Genomic DNA, 24,639 nt, shown 5'->3' on the forward strand with positions numbered 1-24,639 from the left:
TTAGCCTGAGGATTATTTTCTCTCTAGTTAACATCTATTTTTTGCTCTTTTAGACTCTGCTTATGGGAGAGGATTTTATTTTATTTTTATTTCCTTCGCATCTAACGTGCCTAATATGAGATGCAGCAGGTCTTCTCAGAAAGCTAGATTAAAAATTAAATAAATAAGTGAATAAATAAATTAATAGAATATTCATTATTTCCACTTTTAGTAACAGTCTGTTCAAAGCATTGAAGTCATATTATAAGAATCCCTGAGAACATACAACTTGAGCTCTACTTAACATGCAGGCTGATAGTTTGCTACCCCAGCTCTAATTCAGCTCATTGTAAAAGTGTGCCACTGACTTGCCAGTGACCTCACTGACAGCAGGCCCTGTCCTGGCATTTGGTAAATACGATGGCATATAGTCATGATGTTTTAAGTCTCCAGATTTTTTTAATTGAAGAAAAAGAAAAATGGGAGCAGAAAATAGGTATGAAAATATAGAAGGTTGGAGAAAAGTTTCGCTCTTTTCGAGAGCGGCACTAAACAACAATGACATGGGAAACTTGCGGGGAATAAATACATGTTTTTCCCCCATACTGAAGACAACAACATAACCAGTCACAACAGGAGAGATACTATTAGGCATTCAAGAAAAATTTTTATCACTCAAACTGGGGAATTAAATGTCCAAGCTTTGTTAACACCAAGGGCAACTTGACTCACTCCATCTTCATCACCTTGATTATACACCCCAGGTGTTCAACCTATCTTCTTTTATATCACTCTTTCTTGTAAATTATGATACCAGTGAAATTAAATTGGCCTCAGCAGAATCCATAAGAACCATAATTTTAGCACAGCACTGAAATTTACCCCCTGAAGTCGACTCTGAAAGAGTCTGTGTCTCATGTTATCATCTACAGAAATGCATACTTGACACCTCAAGTGAGGAAATCAAATCAACATGATATGTCAAGTCAGTGAATTAGAAATCTGAGTCTAATGAAAATATTAAAAAGATACAGCCATGAACCCCAGTGACAAGCAACCACAGACAGTCATGCAGTTTGGGCTGCCACTTAGGTGATTGAATTGCCTTTGGAATAAAGGGCATTATGGTAAAAATGCTAATGACTCCAAAAATATTAATTTATTCATAGAAATAAGGCTGTCTAAAGAACAGCCTACAATATCTTTATATGACTCTAGAATTTATATAAAAGCCTACTTTCAAGTAAATTAAAAAAAGATTATGTATTCAGACTAGAATTCACTTTCCACATACCTTCTGATTTCTGGTTGATATGGAAATTACTTAGACTTGGTCTTAGAACTCTACTTCTTTTGAAGACAAGATTTGATGTGTGGGTGGAGGCAGAGAGGCAGCAATGTGGTGAGGGCACACCGCCAAATGCTTATACAGGCACCAGGGGCCAATTAAACCTTGGACTTGGGGAGTATATGAGAGCAGGTGTGAGAACACCATTCTCCCCACCTCACCTGCCCCTAATAGTTACAATAAATCTTGATGAAAAAGATTCTGAAAACCCTGGATATGGAAAAATACCTAGAATTTATTTATATAAAGTTAAATAGCAAATATGTATCTATCTCCTTAGATTATTCCCTAATGAAAAGAAAATGTTGGGAGAAAAGTAGTAAATCATATGCTTGTCTTGAGCTATGGAAGCCAAACTAATCAACACTAGGTAAATTATAAAGGAATAAATTGTGAATGGTTACTAAAATTTTGTAACAAATACTCTAAATCTAAAACTCAGCAGAGTAAAGCAAACATTTATTATGATGATAGATTCTATGGGTCTGAAATTTTAATAGCAACAAACATCATGGACAACTTGTTTCTGCTCCACAATATCCAGGTTCTCATATGGAAGACCCAACAGCTAGTCACCTGAGGATGAATTCACTCAAATTGCGTTCACTGTGTCAGATGTCATGTGAATAAATGATTGACAGGTACAGGAAGTGAAAGGAGTAATGCCTGGAAGCAGCCTGGTCACAGCAAAAGTTAAATAGGTACCTTTTCTTTTTTCAATGTTTAGTTTTCTTTAACTTCTTTTAGATTAACAGAGGCAGAGGGATAACAACGTTAGGAAAATCAACAAATGGATTTCATTTATAGGAAGTGAAAATTATAATAATGCATTTATCCATTGATTAAATGAGATAGAGAGCTTCCAAGTCAGCAGATGGATAGCTTCCAAGACAGAAGAGCAAGTGTAGAGTCAGGACCAGGTCCTCCTCTAACACAATCACGAATGCACCTCTACCCCACAGGACAATTCGTGCACCCAGTAGGCATGTGATAAACATTGCATTCAATATATTAATCAAGTGATTGAGTGGTGAAAGCTGCCAAAGTGTAGAGAACACGGTGCTGGGAATCAAGACGTGGGGTTGCACACGAGGTACGGACACTACCTGGCTGTCCAACCTTGTGAATATATTGAACTTTCTGGGACTAATTCCTACAAGATGAGGATAGATTAGATGATCTCCAGGGCCCTTTAGCTCTTACAAAGTGAAGTTAATGAGGCAACTAAAAAGTACGGCCCAGAGGTAAACAGAGCAATGTTCAATCTTTGACAAGCATATAGTAGCTTCCCCTGCTCAATCCCACAGAGGTTCAGTAAATGAGCCACAGAGTCACCACAGCTCAGAAGCTGAACTCCAGCAGCTCCCACACATGTCTTGTGTCCTCAAGCCCAAGAAAGTGAAGACAAACCTACCAATTAGGAGAAGAAGCTACTTTCCCTCATCCTCCCTACTCTCCCTGCTTGGGCTACTCTGTCCTTCACTCCAGTGACAAGCATCATGTGTTCACTGATGAGGACCAAAGTAAGAGAACAATGGCCCTGAAAAAGAAAGCAGAATGTCATGGGTACTTGGAGGCAGAGGGCCCTGCCTAGCTGTACATACCAGAGATCCCCAGGGCTTTAGCTGAGGCTTTGCTTCCTTTCACTTTCCTTGCTGAAAGCTGCAGGGAATGAGGTCCTCATGGGCTGCCTTTTTCTCTAGCATGCGTTTCTCTGTATGTCTGCTAATTTTGGATTGTATCCTGGATGTTATGACTGAGACATCATAACAATTATGAATGTTTCTCTCAAAAGTGTTAAATTATTTTTTTGTTTTGAGTAAATTCAAATTCCCCACCCTGTCACCCTAGAAGAAGGCAGCAGCTGAAATCTCTGTTCTGTTCATTGAGACTTAGCTGAGCTGAGCTCAGTCTACACGTAGAACTACATGGGAGTAGGCAGGCAGCTGCCAGGAGTGTGCCCAGAGTTTATGCACAGAATTTGTGGCCCCTCCACTGTGGTTTCTCAGCATTGCCTTCCTCTCTTTCCATCTGCTATGTTTACTTTGGAGTCTGTCCTCTCATTTCTCAAGCTCGTAAGACCTTGGGTTTCTCTCTGTTTCTATACCAGCATGGCCTGGACTGAAGCTGGCCCTCACCTGCACGCTGTCAAAAATGGGAGCTCAACTAGTAATCAATCCCCTTCTCTTTGAGTTTCTACTTGCTGTTATTGGGTCCTTAGAGAGCTCAGCCAGTCACAAGCAGATGAAAACTAAGAATTAAAGCAACCAATTTTCCTACAGTTCAACTAAGCTTTCATGATCTATATGTCTCTATTTCAGAGATTTAAAAAATCTTACCCCTTCATACCAAGATGCTGTTCACTTTCTCTCTTAATTCTCCCTTCCCCTTACTCGCACCCACTTAAGAAGAACGACATTTGGAATTAACAATTAATTAATTGTTGCTAGATGCAAAGCATAATACTTTAATCCAAATCAGGTCACTTTTAAGAGTTAAGGAATGTTACTAAGAACTGTTCCAAGATAACCAAAATCAAATGGCAATATCCTGGGCAATTGTATTGTTGAGGTTCATTTGTCATTCCCCACTTGCATTAGTTTCTCAGAGCTGCCTTAACGAAGCACCTCACAACAGAAATGTGTTGTCTCACAGTTCTGGAGGGTAGAAGTCTGAAATCAAGGTGTTGGCAGGACCAAACTCCCTCTGAAAACTGTAGGGGAATCATCCTTTGCTCCTTCCTAGCTTTTGGTGGTTGTCTGGTAATTACAGGCACTCCCTGGTATGTCAATACATCATTCCAACCCTCTCACATCACATGGCCTTCTCCTAGTGGCTCTGTCTACTCTTGGACAACCTCTGATGCAATCCTAACTCTTTATGTCTCCTTTTTCCATCTGCAGTAGAAAATTGGTATGAATTCATGCAGTCAATATAATGTTTTGTTGATGTAAGATATAGACAACAAAAGCAGCTGAAGTCCAAATTTAAAACATTCTTCCTTCCAAAACAGTGATTCTCAGAGGTAGTCATGTTGTGAGTGATCACGACGGTACATCCCAGTTGCAGGTGTACATTTACACTGCCCCCTAATATTTACCAATGATGGTAAATAGAATCCTTAGTCATCTTTGATGCATCACTGAATATGGCACAATTTAAACAAAGATGGATTATAGAAGTGAGAAATCTTATTTTCCTTAGTAAACATGCCACAGAATAGAGTCAAATGCTCAAGGAGTTTGCACGAGTTGGATATTCCATTTTGGCACAGCTGGTTTTGCATTTTTAACAATTAAGGTCATTCTCATCAGGTAAGAACAAAGGACTTTAACCTCTGAAAACTTGGAGTTCTGGAGCAGTAGCAGCATTAAAAATGCATTTAATTAGAATATTCATATGACCCAATTATTATTTCACTACCCATCAGTATAATGGCCTGGTTTTATTCTTCCATTCTAATAGTTTTCCTTTTCAATCTTGTGAAAGATTATCTATGTATACTGTACTTACTTAGTACCTCAAAGTCTGAATCTTCACTATCTGTGCTTGGAGCAAAATTTTAACTGAGCAGTCTTACCAACTGATTTTACTGCAGACATCAGATCTAGGGTCACAAGCACTTGCCCATGAGAACCACCTGGATGACAAAAGGCTTTTATCTGATCAGTGTAATGTGTTATCAAAGCATATTTGAATGCTTGGCCAGTTTGTGTGTGCGTGTGTGTGTGTGTGTGTGTGTGTGTGCACTGGCCTCTAGTATCTCCTTATATTCAGGGGACTCACACATGCAGGTTACCCACCTGGCCCTGAGGACGTACACTCTAAACCCATGCTACAAAAGTTGACTTAAGTATCTTCCAGAGAAAAAGACACACAGAGTAGGGATTTTCTACAAATATACAAGTCCAATACCCAACAGAGGTATAATTAAAGAATTTGCTTTCAAGAAACTTCTCAGTGTTTGAATCCCAGGTAATAAGCAATGGGAATTTGGGAAGTGGGGACATATAGGTACACAGTGCTTGGATCTGGGGTCAAACAACCTGATTTGATCATTGCCAATACCTACCATGTATAGTTTCGACATTTTACAGACACTAATGGAATCTGGATCCTTTGTAAAATCAGAAATTGTGAGAACATCATCATATAATCACATTAGTGTGATTATGTTGTGTGTTAAATGGCAGATAGTAATATTCCTTTGATATTAGTGGTAATAATAAAAATAAGAAAGTTATTGAATTCTCAACTAAAATATAAGATGAATGAAGATGACTAAGTCATTAAGATGCCAGGAGATGTCCCAATAGAGTTATATTAATGCAACTCAATTTATTTCTTTTATTTTGCTTGATTTCATTGAAAACATTATTGAGAAACTCTTCTTAAATTAGTTTTATTTTGATCAATGTTGATTTTCCTAGGAAATAGTTGATGGCAATTATATCAGGTTTTCTGGAGACCCCACAACCATGTCTTTATAGCCACATTCTTGGCAGACTCACAAATAAAAGTTCACTTGGGGCTCACAGATTTCTCATGTGTCATGCAAATGAAACCTTAATACACACATTTCAGATGATTCCCCAAGAGGGACCCTTTTCACTCTGCATATGGCTGGCTTCACCTCTACCAAAGTGATGTCCCAGCTCAGAAAAGATCTGCATGACCTCTGACTAGCCATATGACCTCCACACTGTGGGAAAGAAGATCAAAGAACAATTTGATTATCATTTAATCTTACACACAAACTTTTTCTACCTCCTGGATCCCCAAAGAAAATAAGACAAATCACTGAATGTGGCTTTAATAATTGGTTCTAATAGTGTCAATTTAAGGTTGATACTTTTCAACAGTAATTTCGTTAAGTGGTTCTTAAAATCTGGTGCAGAACTAGTTAGAAGTAGAAACCATATGGCCTGTAAATTAGCTGTTACTTTTGGATTTGAAGGATGCTAAGTGCCAGCAGAGAAGGAAGTCTGGCGAGATGGGATAATGTCCTGGTCAGAAATAAATGCTCTAAGAGGTGGTGAGACATTTGAGACAATTAACAGAAATTTAAGCTTTTCCTGGTAAATACAGGTGTGGGAAGGAGGGCAGAAGAGTCTTATTTCATCAGATTTAAAGTTCTGGGACACAAGGAATATAATTTTGGAAAATTATTCAAGGAGTAAAAGAACTCAACATTTATTTCTAGATGTGTAAATTTGCTTGTCCTCAATTTATGCTACTAAATTACTTTCTGAAGAATAAGACTGGCAATTTGTGTATGGAATATGGAATATATATACATCATATAATCAGGCGCTTTTCTTGTCAATGTGAAACATGGCCAATGAATTAGAAAAATCATAAAAGGTTTTTTAAAAAGGGTGTTTTAAACATAGAATAAATTGGTTGTATTTTAAGGTGACTGCATGTAAGGTCTTAGTGAGAAAGCTGAGTTCATCCTCACAGTGAGACAGAGAAGAGGAAGGCTTCACAGTGAGCCAAGTAGGAGAGAAGCATTTTTTTCAAGGTGTCATCTCCACCATTGCGGTGGGACAGACTAGAGCTGTCAATGTGACCCAATCGTATCAGGACCGCCTTATGAAAGATTCTGTGTGTTACCGCAGATTGAAGCTCAGCTTATTTTCCTGATGTGAAACTATTTAATGTGGTCTGAGAATACCAACTATTCTAAGAATCTGAATTTGTTTTACATCGACAAAGAACACCAAAACAAACAGATAAAACAGAGCTAAAGTGAGCAAATTTTCCAGATAAAAAGAGTATAAATCTGTTTTTCCAAATCATGACTTCAAAATTATCTATGCAGACTCCTATAGGAACAGTTCTCTGGTGGCTGAGAACTGTGTGTTAGTGAATATATGCACATTTTATTTTTTGTAATAGTTGCACTTGGCCTGTTCTTCTTTTCCCTACATTGGGAATGGCCCATATATGCTGAAAGAAGGATCCCCCCAAGGGATCTACTTATCAATTTGGCAAGTGTGGAAGAAGAGGTACCTGTTAAACAGAGTTTAAACTAGCTTAATATAAAATGAGAGTTTAATGCTTCCCAGAGCAGAAATAGCATCCAGCATCACTAGATCAGGGGTTCTGACATTGTCAGTGGGTACCTCTGTCCCACCATCTCTCCCTCCCTGCTTCTGGGTGGATATAAACACACATATTCTGTACACCCCTACCCTCCACACTGCAATTCTTATGGCTTTTCTTTTTTTTAAGATTTTATTTATTTATTCATGAGAGATACAGAGAGAGAGAGAGAGAAGCAGAGACACAGGCAGAGGGAGAAGCAGGCTCTATGCAGGGAGCCCAACATGGGACTCGATCCCGGGATTCCAGGATCACTCCCCGGGCTGAAGGCAGGCACTAAACCACTGAGCCACCCAGGGAGCCCCTCTCATGCCTTTTCTTTCTCAGCTCACCCCCTGCCATCTTCCTGCCACCCCCTCACCTACTCTTGCACCGTGAGACCCAGTGGACACAGAGAGGATGGAAGACTTTCCCAGGGCTACATGCTGACCCTGTGAGCACTTCCACACACTAGTCAGCCTCTGTTTGGGGATTCCCTTCCAGATCACAGCTCCCTCTTTGAAACACCATAAACATAATTAATCTTAGCTTTAACTATGAAATTAGTTAGTTATGCATTTTTAATTCATGTCCAGTGTCAATTGTTAAACAAAAATGAATACACAACTATATCTTAACCACAGAAGAAACTGTGAAAGATATTATGATTGGTTTATCCAATATTTATTACCCCTCTTCTTCCAGTTGTAAGGAAACTCCTATCTACTGGAGCAGATGTGTGTTCAGCCTAACAATCTCAATTTTCCAGGTTCCCTTCTACCTAGTGGTGACCATATGACATAATTCTGTCCAATGAGAAGTAATCAGGATTTTCTTGGAGGTGAAGGGGACTTCTGAAAGCCACTATTTTCTCTGATAAAAAGGGTCAGAGTTAGCTGGCACATTCTTTTGGCTCCTTTCTCCCTTTCCTTTTTGCTGCCTGGAATATGGATGTGATGCCTAAAGGCATGGCAGTCATTCTGTGAGTATGAGAATGAAAGCCCTACATTAAGGAGCACAGATCAGGGAGGTAGGAGGAATGTATTTCCCTAGTTCCTTTGGTGATAATCTTCCCATCCAGAATGGATCCCTCTTCCTTCTGTTGCCTACGGAGAAAATATATTTGGTTGAATCACTTCATTCAATTTTGTATTACTTGAAGCTGAAGGAAACTCTGATACAATGTACAAAATAATCTGAAGAAAATTGGAATTCGACATGTTATCATCATGAAAGACAGCAACCAAATATAGCTATAAGTACTTCTTAGAAGATAAATCAAGAAGGAACCACAGAGCTAGATAGATATATGGTGATCCCTATCTACTCAATTTTTCTTTAAACTCACCTTGATTGTATTCAATTTTTTGTCTTTCACCCATCTCGCCACACACACACACGCACACACACACACACACAGATACTCATTTTCTGTTGATACAATAGTCTCAAAATTTTTCACTGGTTATTATAAGTTTGGTGAAGATATTAAAAGAAAACAGTCAATCTTTACCTCATTCCCTTTTAGAGAAATCAAAGAAGAAATGACATGCCCAAATCAGAGAGAACTAGCATTCTCAGCAGTTATCTTTATTGTTACATGGCTAGACTGCATAATTTTCTGTCTCATCTTCTTAAACACAAATTGTAGAGATCAGTGAACATTGATAATCGAGGCATGAAATGGAGGCCATTTTTACCTGAATTATCCATTTCAGGGATTACCATCTTTCACAGTAACTGCATGGTTACAAAATTTCCTCCTCAATTTGATCTAGATAATCAGACTTCATAAGAAGTGACTATGAATTAATCCGTATGAATATAAACTGTTATAAATGTTTAATATCTTAACTCATAAACCAAATATTTTATCAGTGTTTTATGTTCTATAATCATTAAGAACTAATCAGCAGCTTCTGTATTCGAATGAGTTAAGCAATTTTTTCCATTCTCAAAACAAGGTGAATCAGACATCGAAGTACTTTTGCCACCTGGCTTTTCATTTTCTCTCATACATGCCTCTTCTTATCTAAGAATCATGTGTGCGCGTTGAGGGGGTCAGATGTAGAGCAGCAAAATGGGGATTTGGTTTCTCTCCTTTTTGTCTTGGAATCCCAAACTCAAACTGTTCATGAGAAATGATACACGCAAAATAATTTCAAGGGCCGAAGAAGACAAATAGTTAATGAACAACAAAAATGAAATCTGTGTCCTACTTAGGAATGTTGCATATGTGAAGTGTCTAAAAATAAGAGTATCATTCCTTACATGGTTACCCTTGACTAAATATAAACTTGGAGGTTTGCCAAATGATTTGACACAGACACAAAGAAAGCAAATAATACAATAGCATTCTTATTTCTAATATAGTGTTACAAGCAGTATAAAATTTTACAACAGCATGAGCTCCACTTTTGTCAGCTTGGGTGAGGAAAGTAAATCCATGGTGGCAACCAATTACTACTTTGCTTACCCTGATAATCATTATCCCCTTCTTTATTATTAACAAGAGTCTCTAGTCTGGAGTGAGGGGTGTGTGTAACATGTTCCCGGCTAAAATAATCATCCATCTTTACTGTGTAAGCTGGGGACACACATCCGGACAGTCATGCCCAAATGAAGCCACGAAAACTCATGGGAAGAAAACTATTCCTCTGTGCTTTTCCTTGCCCAGAATGTGAATTGGCTGCTCTCATCACTTGAGGCTGGAAGCTACATGCTGGAATGAAAAATCAGAAGGACCCTGGGCCCCAGAGGAACTGGACTACACCCCTGGACTACACCCCTGGACTTCTTATCATTTGAGGAAAGTAAACCCTATTGTGTTCACACCAATCTTAAGGGTATTTGGAACTAATAGCAGTGACAATTTGCTTTTGCAGACACTTAGGAATGCAGGTGGTGTTGGCTTTACTGGAACAAGTCATCTCAGGTGGATCATACCCCCAAATAAAAGCTGAGATTTCCCAGTTGCTTAAATTGCATTTTCTGATTGTACTGTCAGGTAGAGGAAGGAGTCTCAGAGAAAGGACACTCCTATGATTTCTGCTTCTTCAAGCTACTGCCTTCTTCCATACACAGGAAGTGCTCAGCAAAGGCAGGTTGCTCCACCAAATTCCTTCCCCTTTAGAAGTCTCAGAAATCCTGCCAGTGGGGCCCCTGCACACAGCAGGTGACCTAGATAAGCCTACATTTACTCATCACCTAGAGAGCAATGAACCCCAGGGTGGGCTCTTATGGTTGAGCAGGGACTGAGTGACAGACTATGTGGGAAGATGGAACCTTGGGACTCAGAAGGGATGTGAGGGAATCAGGTGGGAGGTGGTCAGCTGCAGCTCCAGATGAGTCAAGGAAGCAGCCTTGAGACCTGTCATCCATGAGGCCAAGTGATGGGGTTGGGATGCTGATGCAACTAGTGATGCAACCTAGTTTTGGATCTGTGACCACTGCTCAGGCCTGAAGTACCTAGGAACAAAGGGGGAGAGTTGACCTGCAGAGAGCTACCCTTCTAGAAACTAGCTAATAAAACACAGACAACAAATGTCTAGTCACACGTAGAAAGTGGACATTGTTAGATTCTAATCCAGGGTCCAGAGTCACAGCTTCCCTGGGCATGTGGGGTCCTCAGGGACAGCGGGGATGGAGGAGAAACAGGGTCAGGGCACAGGAGGAAGAACACACAGGGTTTTCCCAGCTTGGGGTATGAGGTCCCAGTAAAGAGCCAGGATACCAGGAAACGCTGAAAGTAGAGCCAAGTGTGGTCCTTTAGGGATGGTGGGTGAGTGGGGCTGTGTCTGTGAAAGGGAGGCGAAGATATGTCTGGGAATGGAAGGCCCTTTAAGGGGGGTGCTAAGATGCTTCAACCTCCCCCCCCCCCCCGCTGTGTAAGAGAGAGTTCATGGAATTATTATCTTTATAAGTTTGGAAAAGGAACTAATACTTTCTTTGTGGAATAACCATAGCCTAAACCTACCCTTATTCTTTAGGGTGTGTAGAGTGATAGAACTGAAGTCAGGGTTTAGGAAGACTTTCCAGATGACTTTGTTAGAGGCTAGGGGTGAGGGGGCCATGGAGGCAGGGAGGCTGGGAGGTTAGTCATATCTTCCAGGCAGGGGTGGAGAGAGCTGGGATGAGAGCAGCTGTCTGACAAGTGCCAAAAACAATCCCTCGTCTGGTCCAGATTTCTGCATATCACTGCTTTTTAGCACTGATATTATGTAATAATTGTAAAGAAAGAGTAAGTGTTAGGTGGTCATGGGCACTGGGGGTTAATGAGACGGCCCTGCTGTTCGTTTCTGCACCCTGTCCCTCGCGTTCCAATACTGTCCCCACCTGGAACCAGCAGGAGGAACAGACGGACACTCATCAAAGGGACAGTTATAACAAAGTCAGAGAGATGGGAAGTACCTCACAGTTCACCATAAAGTAAGACCATGATCTCTTTGCCTTGAGGACTAAAATCAATAACTGAACTTCACTGAGAAGTCATAGTCTGTCTAGAAGGAACTAGTAAAACATAGACCATAATCTATGGCTCACTATTGTCTTCCTAGCCCCAAAACTAGGTTTATGATGATGCTAATATTTTTTAATGACAATATTGTGATTTTCTACTATACACTGAGCTATTTTTTTTTATCCTGTATATGCATACATAGACTTAACACAGTGTATATTTCATTGGTAAACAAAATATTCAAAGGATTCATATCAATCTTTAGAGTGTTGACAAAACAGTAAGAAGTGGGCATAATAATAAGTGACTGAATCAAGTGTGAAAATGCAAACACTCAAATATACTAAGGTCAATGGCTATGTGGAAAAAGAATCAAGTCTTACTGGAAAAAGAAAAGAAAGAAGACCATTTCTTACACACTATGTTGGTCAAGACAAAAGAGACTGAATATATCCTGACATCAGCTTTAACCCTTTTGTACGGTTCTAGAATTATAAACTGATACAACATTGTTAGAGATAATTGACAAACTAATTTAAAATCCTTAAAGATGTGCTTGGCGCTTGGCATTTACCCCGTCTATGAAGCATAGTAGAAGTCCATGAGGAGTAGGCAGTGAAACAGGACAGTGATATTTGCTCCCCTCTCAATGACACTCCTTGCTAGGTTCCTGGCTCCAATAGCTGCAAAGAACGTGGTATCGCTGGGAAAGGAGGATCAAGTTTGGGGGCAGGGAGGAAAAGTGACACATTCATCGGGTACAGCTACATAGAGTCTGCAGGGTCTTACGTATGGTGGTTATAACTGTGTGTTGGTAGAAAAGAGAAATTGAGTGATTTGGGGAGTGGTGGTGAAGAAATGGAGGAAACAAACATTGGCAAGTTCTTGGTGGGAAATGAGAAGTGGTAATGGCAAGAATATATAGGGCCAAGGGCAGTTTTTTAAGGATAGGAGATTTTTGAGCATTTTACATGTGATGAAGAAACAAAGAAGGTGAGGTTGACTATAGAGCAGAAAGAAGACATCTGCTGGATCTAGGCTGCTGAGGACTGAGGAGGTGGGATGGATGAGTCTGCAGGAGGGATATCTGGGGAGGGATTTTGCTTAAGCCAGGAGCACCTGCTTCCAATGGATAGGATGGAAGAAAGAAAGAGTGAATAAAATGAAAGCAACTCTGTATTGAATTGGTGAAAAAATATGACATAGATCTAGTGATGGCTAAATTCCCAGTTGTGGTAGAAAGAAGAGCTTCTGTAGAAATGGAGGCAGTTTTAGGAGAAGGGAAAATACTCAAAATAATCCAAGGAATGGAAAACTGAATTTGGTATTGTTTAGAGATTCAAATGGCCTGGAAGGGAATAAAGTTTCATTTTATTCTGGGATGTTTATTTTATTTTACTTTTTTTTATTTATGATAGTCACAGAGAGAGAGAGAGAGAGAGAGAGAGAGAGGCAGAGACACAGGCAGAGGGAGAAGCAGGCTCCATGCACCGGGAGCCCGATGTGGGATTCGATCCCGGGTCTCCAGGATCGAGCCCTGGGCCAAAGGCAGGCGCCAAACCACTGCGCCACCCAGGGATCCCTATTTTACTTTTACTTAGAGAGGGGAGAGGGGAAGAGGGAGAGGGAAAGAGAATCTTAAGCGGGCTCCATGCCCAGTGTGGAGCCTGATGCAGGGCTTGAGGTGGGATTTGATCTCATGACCCTGAGATCATGACCTGAGCCAAAATCAGGAGTCGGACACTTAACCACCCAGGTGCCCTGATGTTTGTTTTAATCTAAAGATGTCTTCTCCTAAATAATTGCCTTCTTTACTATAAAATACACCATTATTTAAATCCACAATTTCAGTAATGATTTTGAATAAATATAGAAACTGTCCTCTGAATATGCTGTGGCTCCTGTGTCTACTGCTTGTAACCTTTACCACATACTATTTTTGTAGAATTCTAGTAGAGTTAGATTCTCTCATAAAGCCCAGGAGAATCATAAGACAAATACATGAGAGACCAAAGAAATGAGCAAAAGCACGAACTCATGATGATATAGTTCAATCCTTACTTTTGATTTGGAGGAAAAACTTTCTATTCTATCATTTCTATTCCAGACATCATTCCATATTTATAAAGGGCAGAGAGAAGGTTTAAAAGAATAAGGAAAAAGCTAACTTTATAAAAAGCATTACTCATACTTTTAAAACTATATATTCTCTATTTTATATCTTACTAGAAATAACCTCAATGATTGATTTTTGATCTTTTAATTCAGTTGCTAAAGCATTGGAAACTCATTTCAACTGAATCTTACCCTATGGATGTTGTTCCCAGGGAAGTAAATTTATAAGAGAATAATGTCACTGTTATTATAAATATGAGTAATACCATTCTAATATATAAATTGAATTCTGAAGCATTTTACTTAACATATGCCAAAGTACTCTCACTTAACTGCCTTATAAGCACAGCACTACACCCATCATATGGGAGGTCTCTACTACATGGATCACCCTCAAGGCAATCCCACACAGATCCTATTGCTTCCTGTACACCCTCTCCCTTCTTCCTTCAGCATCACAGGAAAGATAAAATGTCACTACGGGGAAAACAGGCAAACTTGCCAGCTGGAGTTTAGCAAAAGCAGATATTTTGGTGCTGCAGGACCTCCAGCCTGGTACAAATAGTGTGCCTTTTGCAAAAAGGCACCAGCTATTATTCTGGGAATCAGGGACCTCAGATTTTCATTGCTTGCTCATTTTCAAAGACATCTTTGCTTTTTTTAATTGGAGTATACCATATGTATAGAAAAGTAAAGAAGTCATAGGTATTCAGTTTAATGAATTATCATAAAGTGAACACACCCATATAAACACCCATATCCGGAAGTTGAGCATTCACAGCACACCAGAGACTGCCCTCTACCGTTCCTTAGCACGAAGCCTTTTCTGGTTCCAGAGCTGGAAAACACTGCCTTCACTTCCCATGGCATAGCTAAGCTTTGATGATTTTTGACGTTTTTATAAGGAAAGTAGTGAAGGATGTATTCTACTGTGCTTTGCTTCTGTGTTAATGAGACTCATTCATGTTGTTTTGTGTTCATTCTCATTGTTGTATAGTTTTCCAACTGTATGAATAAATAAAACATACTTTGTTTAGACATCCTACTGTTGATGACCACTTGGGTTGGTTTCAGGATACAAATTTAAGTATAAATTTAGCAGTGATGGCACATACCTATCATCAGGTTTTTTCTCTACTCAATCTTTAGTGGGTACTCTAGAGAGAGCTGGTCTGTTAGCTTCAGCACAATTAACATTTTGGACTTAATTTCTTTTTGTTTTAGGGGATGGTTATTTGTGATGCAGAAGGTTAAGCAGCATCTTTGGCCTTTACCCAGTAGATACTGGAAGCAACCACCCTCCTTCCAGTGGCATCAACCACAGATGTCTACAGAAATTTTTATCTTCTGGGAGGAAAAAAATCATCCCTGGTTGAGAACCACAGCTCTAGAGTTTACAACATGAATCTGTGATTTCAGCTTTTACAATGTCAAGGAACTCAGAACTTTTTATTTCCATTTACTTTCCTTTTATATTTTGTGCTATTATTGCCACATATTTTAATACCCTAGATATTAAAAACTCAATAAAACATTAACTTAGAAAATTAATATTCATTTAGAATTCTTCCCACATAATCTTTCTGTTGTGCTATTCTTACTGGTATCTCTGTAATATATAGAACTTGGGGCTAGTTTTATTTAGTGTGGAGCTTACAAATTCTACCAGTTTTTGTCTAAAAATTTCTTTATTTTGCCTTTTAAAATGAATGGTATTTTAGATGTATATAAAATTCTAGTTTCATTTCAACAAGTTGAAGATTTTATTATCCAGTTGTCTGGCTTGCATTGTTTCAATTGAGAAGTCTGCTGTGAAACTTTTTGTCCTCATTGAAGTTTTATGTATTTTTTCCACTGGCAGCTCTTACAATTTTCTATTGTCTTAAATTTTAAAAACGTTCATGTTGGGGCGTGTGTTTCTCTCCATTATGGTTTTCCTAGTATGTATTTTACATTGTGAATCTGTGGTTTGGTGGCACTCATTTTGAAAGTTCTTGTCATTGCTGTCCTTCAATTACTGCTTTTTCTTCATTATCTTTCTTTATTACTTTCTGAGACTCTACTTAAATATGCATTAGGGCTTTTTAAAAAAATAAGGTACTATATATCTCTTATACTCTTAACTTTGTTTACCTTACATTTAAAATTATTTTTTGACCTGTCTTCAGCTTAATAACTCTCTTTTTGGCTGTCAATATCCTGTTATCATATCAATCTAATAGACTGATTCTAATTGATTGTTCTTAACTATATTTATTGTATTTTTAATTTTCAATTTTCTATTTGATTTGTTTCTATGGTTTCAATTTCTCTGTTGATAGTTTCCATTTTTGCCTCCAATTTCTTGATCATATTAGTATGTGTGTATATATAATTTAAAGTTTGTGCCTGATAGCTTTAATATCAATATCTGGATTCCCCATGAGTCTCTGTATTCTTTTATTTTCTTTGTTTTCTGTCATTTGGTCTTATCTCCTGGTATGTTAAGTAATTTTAATTTAATGCCACACATATTTTAAAATGTTGTAAAGATAATTTGCTTCATCCTTAGAGACGATCTATTTTTACTTCTTTTTTTAAATTTTTATTTATTTATGATAGTCACAGAGAGAGAGACAGAGACAGAGAGAGAGAGGCAGAGACACAGGCAGAGGGAGAAGCAGGCTCCATGCACCCGGAGCCCGACGTCGGATTCGATCTCGGGTCTCCAGGATTGCGCCCTGGGCCAAAGGCAGGTGCCAAACCGCTGCGCCACCCAGGGATCCCTATTTTTACTTCTGATAGGAAAATAACTCATCATTAAGCACAAGTTTCCCCTAGAGACTTCTGTGAATTAAAAATTTAAAACCCAGTGGCTCAGAAGCCAATCATAAATTAAATCTGATCAGGGATTGACTGATTAGCAATTGGGCTTTATTATCTTGATGTTTGATCCATTTGTTTGTTCTTAACTCATGTATGTAGCCCTTCAGGATTTCCACTGAATGGCTGGGTTAATTACCAGGAATTCTCTTCTATGCTGGGACCTGAACTCCATTTTTAGTCTCCTAATGCAATGAAACCTCTGGAAGCTCTGCTCAGCTTCTTCAATTCTCACTAGTTACCTGATTGGCTTCAGAACCAGTGTAAACTGACTCTTTAATTCACAAATGGCTGATGGGGAAAATAGTGCTTCATGATGAATTTAATTCTCGGTACTTTGTCTATGGGTTCTCAACTTATACTGTCTTGATAGTTCTGCAAAGCTTCAAACAGGTATTTCCATATCTTTTGTCATTGTTTCTAGTTGTTCTTGGTGGAAGGGTTGGATTGCAGAAGCTCATCTACAATTATCAGAAGAGTTAAAATTCACTGATAACTATTGGAAACATAGCCAAGTCAACACAAAATAATATAATTGAAAAGTCACTAATATCATTTAAATAAATTTGTCATTGTCATTACCTTTATCTCTTAATCAAATAGAATTTATGTGAATCCTCTGCCCCAAAGCACCGTGAGCCAATGGGGAGTAAGGGGCGACAAGGAGGCTCATGCTACTGTGGAAAGAGCGTGGAACTAGAAGTCAGACATCTAGGCTTACATCTGTCTCCGCCTCTTCTGGGCTTCAAGCCTTTAGGAGATCACACAACTTTCCTGTCTGATCTTTCTCATCTGTGAACCAGAGCTGATAACAACTCTACTTTCTTCACAGTGTGTCTGGGTGGATAAAGTAAAAGTGAGAGACTGATGAGGTCTATATCGCCTGTCTAGAATTAGGCATCGTTAATTTTAATTTGTGTCTTTAGTAGAAGACAAGCTACATACAATATCTCCTTATAATTGTGCTGTTCAGGAGAGAGAATATAACCATGAGAAGAAACAAAATCAGGCTTATTTTGGGGGGTAATTTCATACTATCTATAAACCAAGTCTCTTCAACATGCTCTGTTTTTACCCCTAGTATTTGAAGTTACCTGAATTTAAAGGGCCCAGAGGGAAGATAAACACATTTGGCGTCACTGATCCTAAGCGAGTGGCTTAACATTCACTTGGTCCTGACCAATCTGAAAACATTGAAGAGAAGTGGAAATAATTTATTCTCTGGTTCTTTCTTCCTCAGGCGTGCCCCTCATGGAGGGCTAAGTGTCCCAACAAACTCTTGGGAATTTGAAGGCCTTATCCCCCTTAGTCCCCTTTGGGGGCTTTGTGAAGTTCCTGGTAAGAAGGAAACCACGAATCTCCATAGAGTTTATTGATTCTTAATTATTTACTGTTTTGGCCACAATACGAAATCTTAAGATACATGAAACTGATATAAAACTTGACTAGCGCTACTGTTAGTATCAGTGCATTGACTATGAACTGGCTGATAGGCAGCACCTTCAGTGGTAGCACATAGTGGTAGCTGTGCTCCTATTATTGATGCCATAGGGCAAACTATAAGTTATTTTTATGTGTACCTGGGTGAATGAAAGATACATTACAGAAAAAATTAGTCATAGGATAAGTTGAAAAGGAGGGAGTATATGGAAACCTTTACTGGGAGAAGATCGCCAAGAGGAAGAGGAACTACAGATGGCTTAAGCACCTTGTGGGACAGAATATGCATCCTTCCACCCTGTCCAGCTCCCCAGAAGGGAGTACTATGAGCACAGATGAAGCTGGAGGAGGGATAATTTGGTTTGTGTTAATAATGCAGGGGAGATAACAAGCTTTTAAGTGTGCTGATGACTAAAGCCTGAAGACATTTATCGCATATGCTGCTAGCTGGCCAATTTACTTTAAAATCCTGTATGATTTATGCATATAATTTGTGTATCTATACTGGAAAGTTCTCTTTCCTCACTCCCTTCCTTAACAAACTAGTCATAATGCTATTATTAGTATATCAAAATTACATGGAAATATCATCCTACAAACCCCTATTTTTGAAATGATGAAAACCTGCCATTTCTTATAACATTTTTCCTCTAAAAGCAAATAATAAACAAAAAAAATAAGACAAAAATACAAGTAGAGGTGTGGGTAATATAACTATGGGTATTTAATGTATTAGAAGACAACATAAAAACCTCTAGAAAATATATGTAGGGAAACTAGCAAAGTAGAAGTGGCAAATAAAAATGTCTAATAATCCTCTTGAAATAGAATCACAAAGCCTTCTATGATAAAAATTATTATGATAGAGCTATGATGACAGTAGTTCAATGTTTGGATAAATGAAATGATAACATTGAGTACAACAATTACCAATAACCACTCAGCATTGCTCGGTACTATAATATTTGTTTTTGAAAAATTATTAGAATTTTATTTTTTCCTTTGAGGACAATGGAGAGTTATCCAATCATCTCAGAACATATTTGCAAACAATTGTCAAAGGCATTCATCCAGCAGAATCTCTTCTTTGCAAAGATTCATGATATATCTTCTTGCTTATACCATTTCTTTCTCCATATAGGGAATTGACCCCTGCTGCCTGGCTGTTACTTAAGCAAATCAACCTGGCCATTCTATCTTAAAATATACCCCTACTCTATCTTCTCTTCCTCTGGGTCCAGTCTTCCTTCCTCACATCCCAGTGGCCAGAATGTTGTCCTCCTTTCTCCCCTCACAGCAGTGAGATGCTGTCCTCTTTCTCACACTGGTATCCAGGAAGCCATCCTCACCTACCCTCCTTCACCCACCTGTTCCTCTCCTGCGTGTCTGTGCAGAGCAGCCAGCGTGACCTTGCCACCCTATGACTGGATCCTGCCATTCCCCTATTGTGAGCTCTTCATGGATTCCCACTGCAAGTGTGAGAAAATAAATAATCCTTCGTGTGTCATCGCATGATTAGGCCCAGCCCTCTCACTGCCCCCAACTCTCGACACTCCCTCTTTTGTTGTTCCTTCTGTTGTTTCAGTGTAAACACATCCTGGCTGAGACTTTCGGACCCCCGTCTAAATCAAAGCCCTTTCACCAGGTATGCCTTTTCGTAACTGCCTACTGTTTTCATTCATAAGACTTATCACAGTGTACAACTAAAAATTTGCTTCTTTTCCTGTTTGGTCTATGACTGAGGGTTCTCTGAAGGCAGAGTAATGTTCCTTTTGTTTATACAGGTGGCTAACCTACCTGTCACCTAGCCCAGTGTCGAGTCTGCTAAATAGTTGGTTGACAGAATGCGTGACATGGAACGCTCAGTAATGACATTCTAGATTCCTCCGGAGAAGCCATAGAAAATTATGAACAGTCAGAGTATTTTTATAGTTTGTTGAATATTTTTCATTGACATTATAATTTCTGTTTGATTCTCAGAATAAAATCAGTATCTTTCAGGTGCATATACATGTGTGTATTTAAAAGTACTTTTGTTTGTTGCATCTTAAAAACATCTGTGGGAAAAGAAACGAACAACTATGCCCATTTCATTGATGTCTCAAATGTAGTTGTTTTGTGTCCACTTGCAGTAATTTTCCTTATAGCAATGACCTGAAAGTGAATAAATACTGCTCATTGTTTAATTCACTCTTTGCCTACGACATCAATACTATATTCTCAATACTTTAGTATACAGGAGGAAGTAGGATCACCCATGCAGCCTCTACAATGTCTGGGATACTAGAAATCTATGACATTCAAAGAACAGGAAAAAAAAGAAAAAGAAAAATAATGATTGCTTTGCTGGGCACTCTGAACACTCACATTTAGCTTCCTCGGCAATGCAAAGAAGTAAAAAATCTCCTCCTCCTTTGGAGATGAGAGAAACCAAGTCAAAGAAATGACTGAAATTCCCTATAGCCATACATATTAGAGTGAGAATATGTAGACAAGTGTCCATAACCTAGTCCAAAGGCAATATTTATTCCTTTAAAAAATTAACACATTTATTTGTTTATTTTTAATACCTCCAAAAATATTATTTCAACATGCAATCAGTATAAAATATTATGTGAGCTATTTTACACTGTCTTTTCATTTTTGGTCTTTACATCTCATGTGTATTTCATGTTTATGAGCACATTTCAGTTAGAACTAGGATATTTCAAATGTTCATTAGCTATATATGGGTGGTGACTCCCTAATAGGACAGTGCAGGGTCTGTTGTGCAAAAGAATTCATACAAACTTCTAAATTGTTATAAACAACATAATGTCAGGCCTATGATAGTATGCTTTCATGAGTGTAAATCATTCAATTGGACTAAATATATTTACAGCAAATCAAAAGAATGATCACATAAAACACTTGAGTTCCACATGTCCCGTGATATGGCCCTAGATTTTTTTTTACAATGCTTACTGGTTTATCTACATATTAATTAAGATAACTTATATTTTACTTGAGAGAGAATGATCGATTTCAATGTGAAGTAAAACAAGCTTGAGTTAAGGCAATCAGATCACATCTTCAGTTGATTTGTTTTTATCTTTTTAAACGTACAGAATCTGGCCTTCAAAGAACTGTTTTCTTACAGAGACTAGACATAATGTAATAGTTTTGTAAGTTAACAAAATTAGAAAATGCTTCCCTAAATTATACATAAATTCATTTAGTATTTTAAGAGTATATTTCTTACTGATTTCTTCTGTCATTATATTGGGCTTGCACCAAAAGAGTGAAATGACTCTTTACTCAAATATTTTCCCCTATTGAACCCTCTTGCACTGTTGGTGGGAATGTGAACTGGTGCAGCCACTCTGGAAAACTGTGTGGAGGTTCCTCAAAGAGTTAAAAATAGACCTGCCCTACGACCCAGCAATTGCACTGCTGGGGATTTACCCCAATGATACAGATGCAGTGAAACGCCAGGACACCGGCACCCCGATGTTTCTAGCAGCAATGTCCACAATAGCCAAACTGTGGAAGGAGCCTCGGTGTCCATCGAAAGATGAATGGATAAAGAAGATGTGGTCTATGTATACAATGGAATATTCCTCAGCCATTAGAAACGACAAATACCCACCATTTGCTTTGACATGGATAGAACTGGAGGGTATTATGCTGAGTGAAATAAGTCAATTGGAGAATGACAAACATTATATGGTCTCATTCATTTGGGGACTATAAAAAAATAGTGAAAGATAATAAAGGGGAAAGGAGAAAAAATGAGTGGGAAATATCAGAAAGGGAGACAGAACACGAGAGACTCCTAACTCTGGGAAACAAACAAGGGGTGGTAGAAAGGGAGGTGGGCAGGGGGTGGGGGTGACTGAGTGACGGGCACTTAGGGGGGCACTTGATGGGATGAGCACTGGGTGTTATGCTATATGTTGGCAAATTGAACTCCAATAAAAAATATTTTCCCTTATTAATCAAAAAAGCAATATAGTTTGTTGCAATGTCTTGTCATTTTGCATGGTACCTTTAAATACCAATGACACTGCTATAGAAGATCATCTGAGAATATATCACTTTGTGGACAAAATGTTCTCAATTTGGTTCAGGAATAGTTCTATGTGTCAAGAACCAGTGGGGCATGTTCATATATAACAACAGCAGATGTTATAACAATTCTGTAACAAAGGAATCACAGAGGGCAATGTTGGATCAGAAGATGGGGCACTGATTCTGGCTGTAAGTGAGGCTCCTGATGAACTAACACAGATGTTCTATTTTATCTGGAGGGAACTGGAGAGGGAAGGGCATGAGCTGGGGAGTAGGACAGCCAGGCAGAGGATTCACCAAGTCTGTCATACCATGGGGTGATGGGAACTAAGGCTGGAAGAGAGCGGGGCACCAGATTATAGGGGGCCAGGAGTGTCCTGTGGAGGGTACCAAAACGCTCAAGTTTGAGAACCACAACCGTAAGGAAGATGGTTCTGTTTTGATCCATTCTGGCCACTAAAATGCTGCTGACAGGGAGCACTGACTGTGTTTCTCTCTGTTTTGGGTGCTCCTGTCAGATATTGCATTTCATTGTCCTACAACTCCATGAACTAAGTACTGATATTATCCTAACACATAGAGAGAAAACTGGCAGTTGGCACGACTTGTCTAAGTCACAGCATGGTTATTGGCAGAGCCACGACACCAGTGGAGGGAACTCTCATCCCAACATTCATGCTTCATCTGCCAGGACATGCATGTCCTGCTCAGTGAGCTTCCCTCAGGCCAGACTGAGCCCACATCACATGGTGAGAACCAGTTTCCCTCAAGTAGGGTTTACACTGCACTGGGTCAACCATATTCCTGTTAAAATGGCTCCATGTAAAAAAGATCGGTTATGATATGAATTTCCAGTCCCTCCTCACTATGGTGCTGATGAAAACCCTTAGCCAAACTGAATTAAGAAATTGTCTCTATTTCGCTGGTCCGACTGGGGTTTAGTTTCCACTGACCCTCTTCTGTTTTCCTGCAGGAGCATATTACCAAATTTTCCAATGTTTGGATTTCAGGGCCCCTTCATACACCCAAAAATTTAACAAAGCCTCCCAAACAGCTTCTGGTAATGAGTGTGATATCTATTAATAGTCACTAGATTATAAATACAGCACAAATAATCACGTTTGTTAATCTGACTCTCAGTCTCACAAGGATATTTTTTAAACGTTAGGAAATGATCAAGCTCATGATGGCAGACACAAGTTTTCCAAAATTCTAATTTTCACTTGAAAGCTCAAATTCTATCCTTGGAAACAAATATTGTCAGCTGTTTCTTTTAAAGCAAATGTCTCATTTTATTCATTTTAAAGAAAATATCTGCCAAATATCTGTGTTTGAATAACCATAGTTGGTCTGTCACTTATTTCTTCAACTATAAAAGGTGCTCTGTGGAAAAAAAATAGCTACTATGTAATTTGCTCTGTAATTCAAATAATAACACAAGTGGTTTTTCTTGAGACAACCATTACATTTCTCATTTTAACACCCCAAATATTTTTAAAGAGGATATATACTAAAAGTTTGAGATTTTGTAATATTAATAATTTTTACTTCTTCATTTGGAACATTCTTAAGTATAACCTTTTACATTCAGTGGGAGCATGCAGCAGGGAGAAATACATTATCTGCTAGCATGGCTTCCCACCCCTGCTCTGATGTGTGGGCCAGCGCTTTTACCCACCACTGCTTTCACATCCTCAGTGAAAATCCCAACAGATTTTTTCCCTGAGGTAACCTATGAGATTAAAAAAGTCATTCAATACTTTGAATATTTTAGCACCATGTAAATTTCATGTCGAGAATATGCATACTAGGGAATCTCGCAGTAGAGAGTTCCCTTAGGTGCTCACACGAGCTACATTCGGCTTAACTGTCTCCCCAGACAACCTCCATCTGCCATGCATAGAAATGTCATGTGACCTAAACCCTCCTCAGCTTCTGTGTCAATTAATCATTGACCCAACTGAACATATGATGCCATCAGAGCAAGATAGAATCACGTGTTCGAACTAATCTTAACATTTGCTAAGGTACAGTCGAGGGAGTCCTCAACTTTGTTTTATGATCTAGTTTTATTTAATTCTCTCTCCCCCTGAGTGTATTTTCTGCTTGGTCATTATGCCACACTAATAATGCACAGGTTGCTTCGAATAACTGAAACTCTTTGGCACATATATACGTGGTCCACTGAGAAACTCTCACTTTTCTTCCTGGATGGTGGGGAGTCATTTATGATACCACCTCATTAAGCCAAGTTTCAGGTCCCCTGCTCCTCCTGTTGCTGACTTCTGCCTTTGTTTCA

The sequence above is a fragment of the Canis lupus genome, chromosome 34 (genome assembly GCF_003254725.2).
Source record: "Canis lupus dingo isolate Sandy chromosome 34, ASM325472v2, whole genome shotgun sequence".
In the NCBI taxonomy this organism is placed as follows: domain Eukaryota; kingdom Metazoa; phylum Chordata; class Mammalia; order Carnivora; family Canidae; genus Canis; species Canis lupus.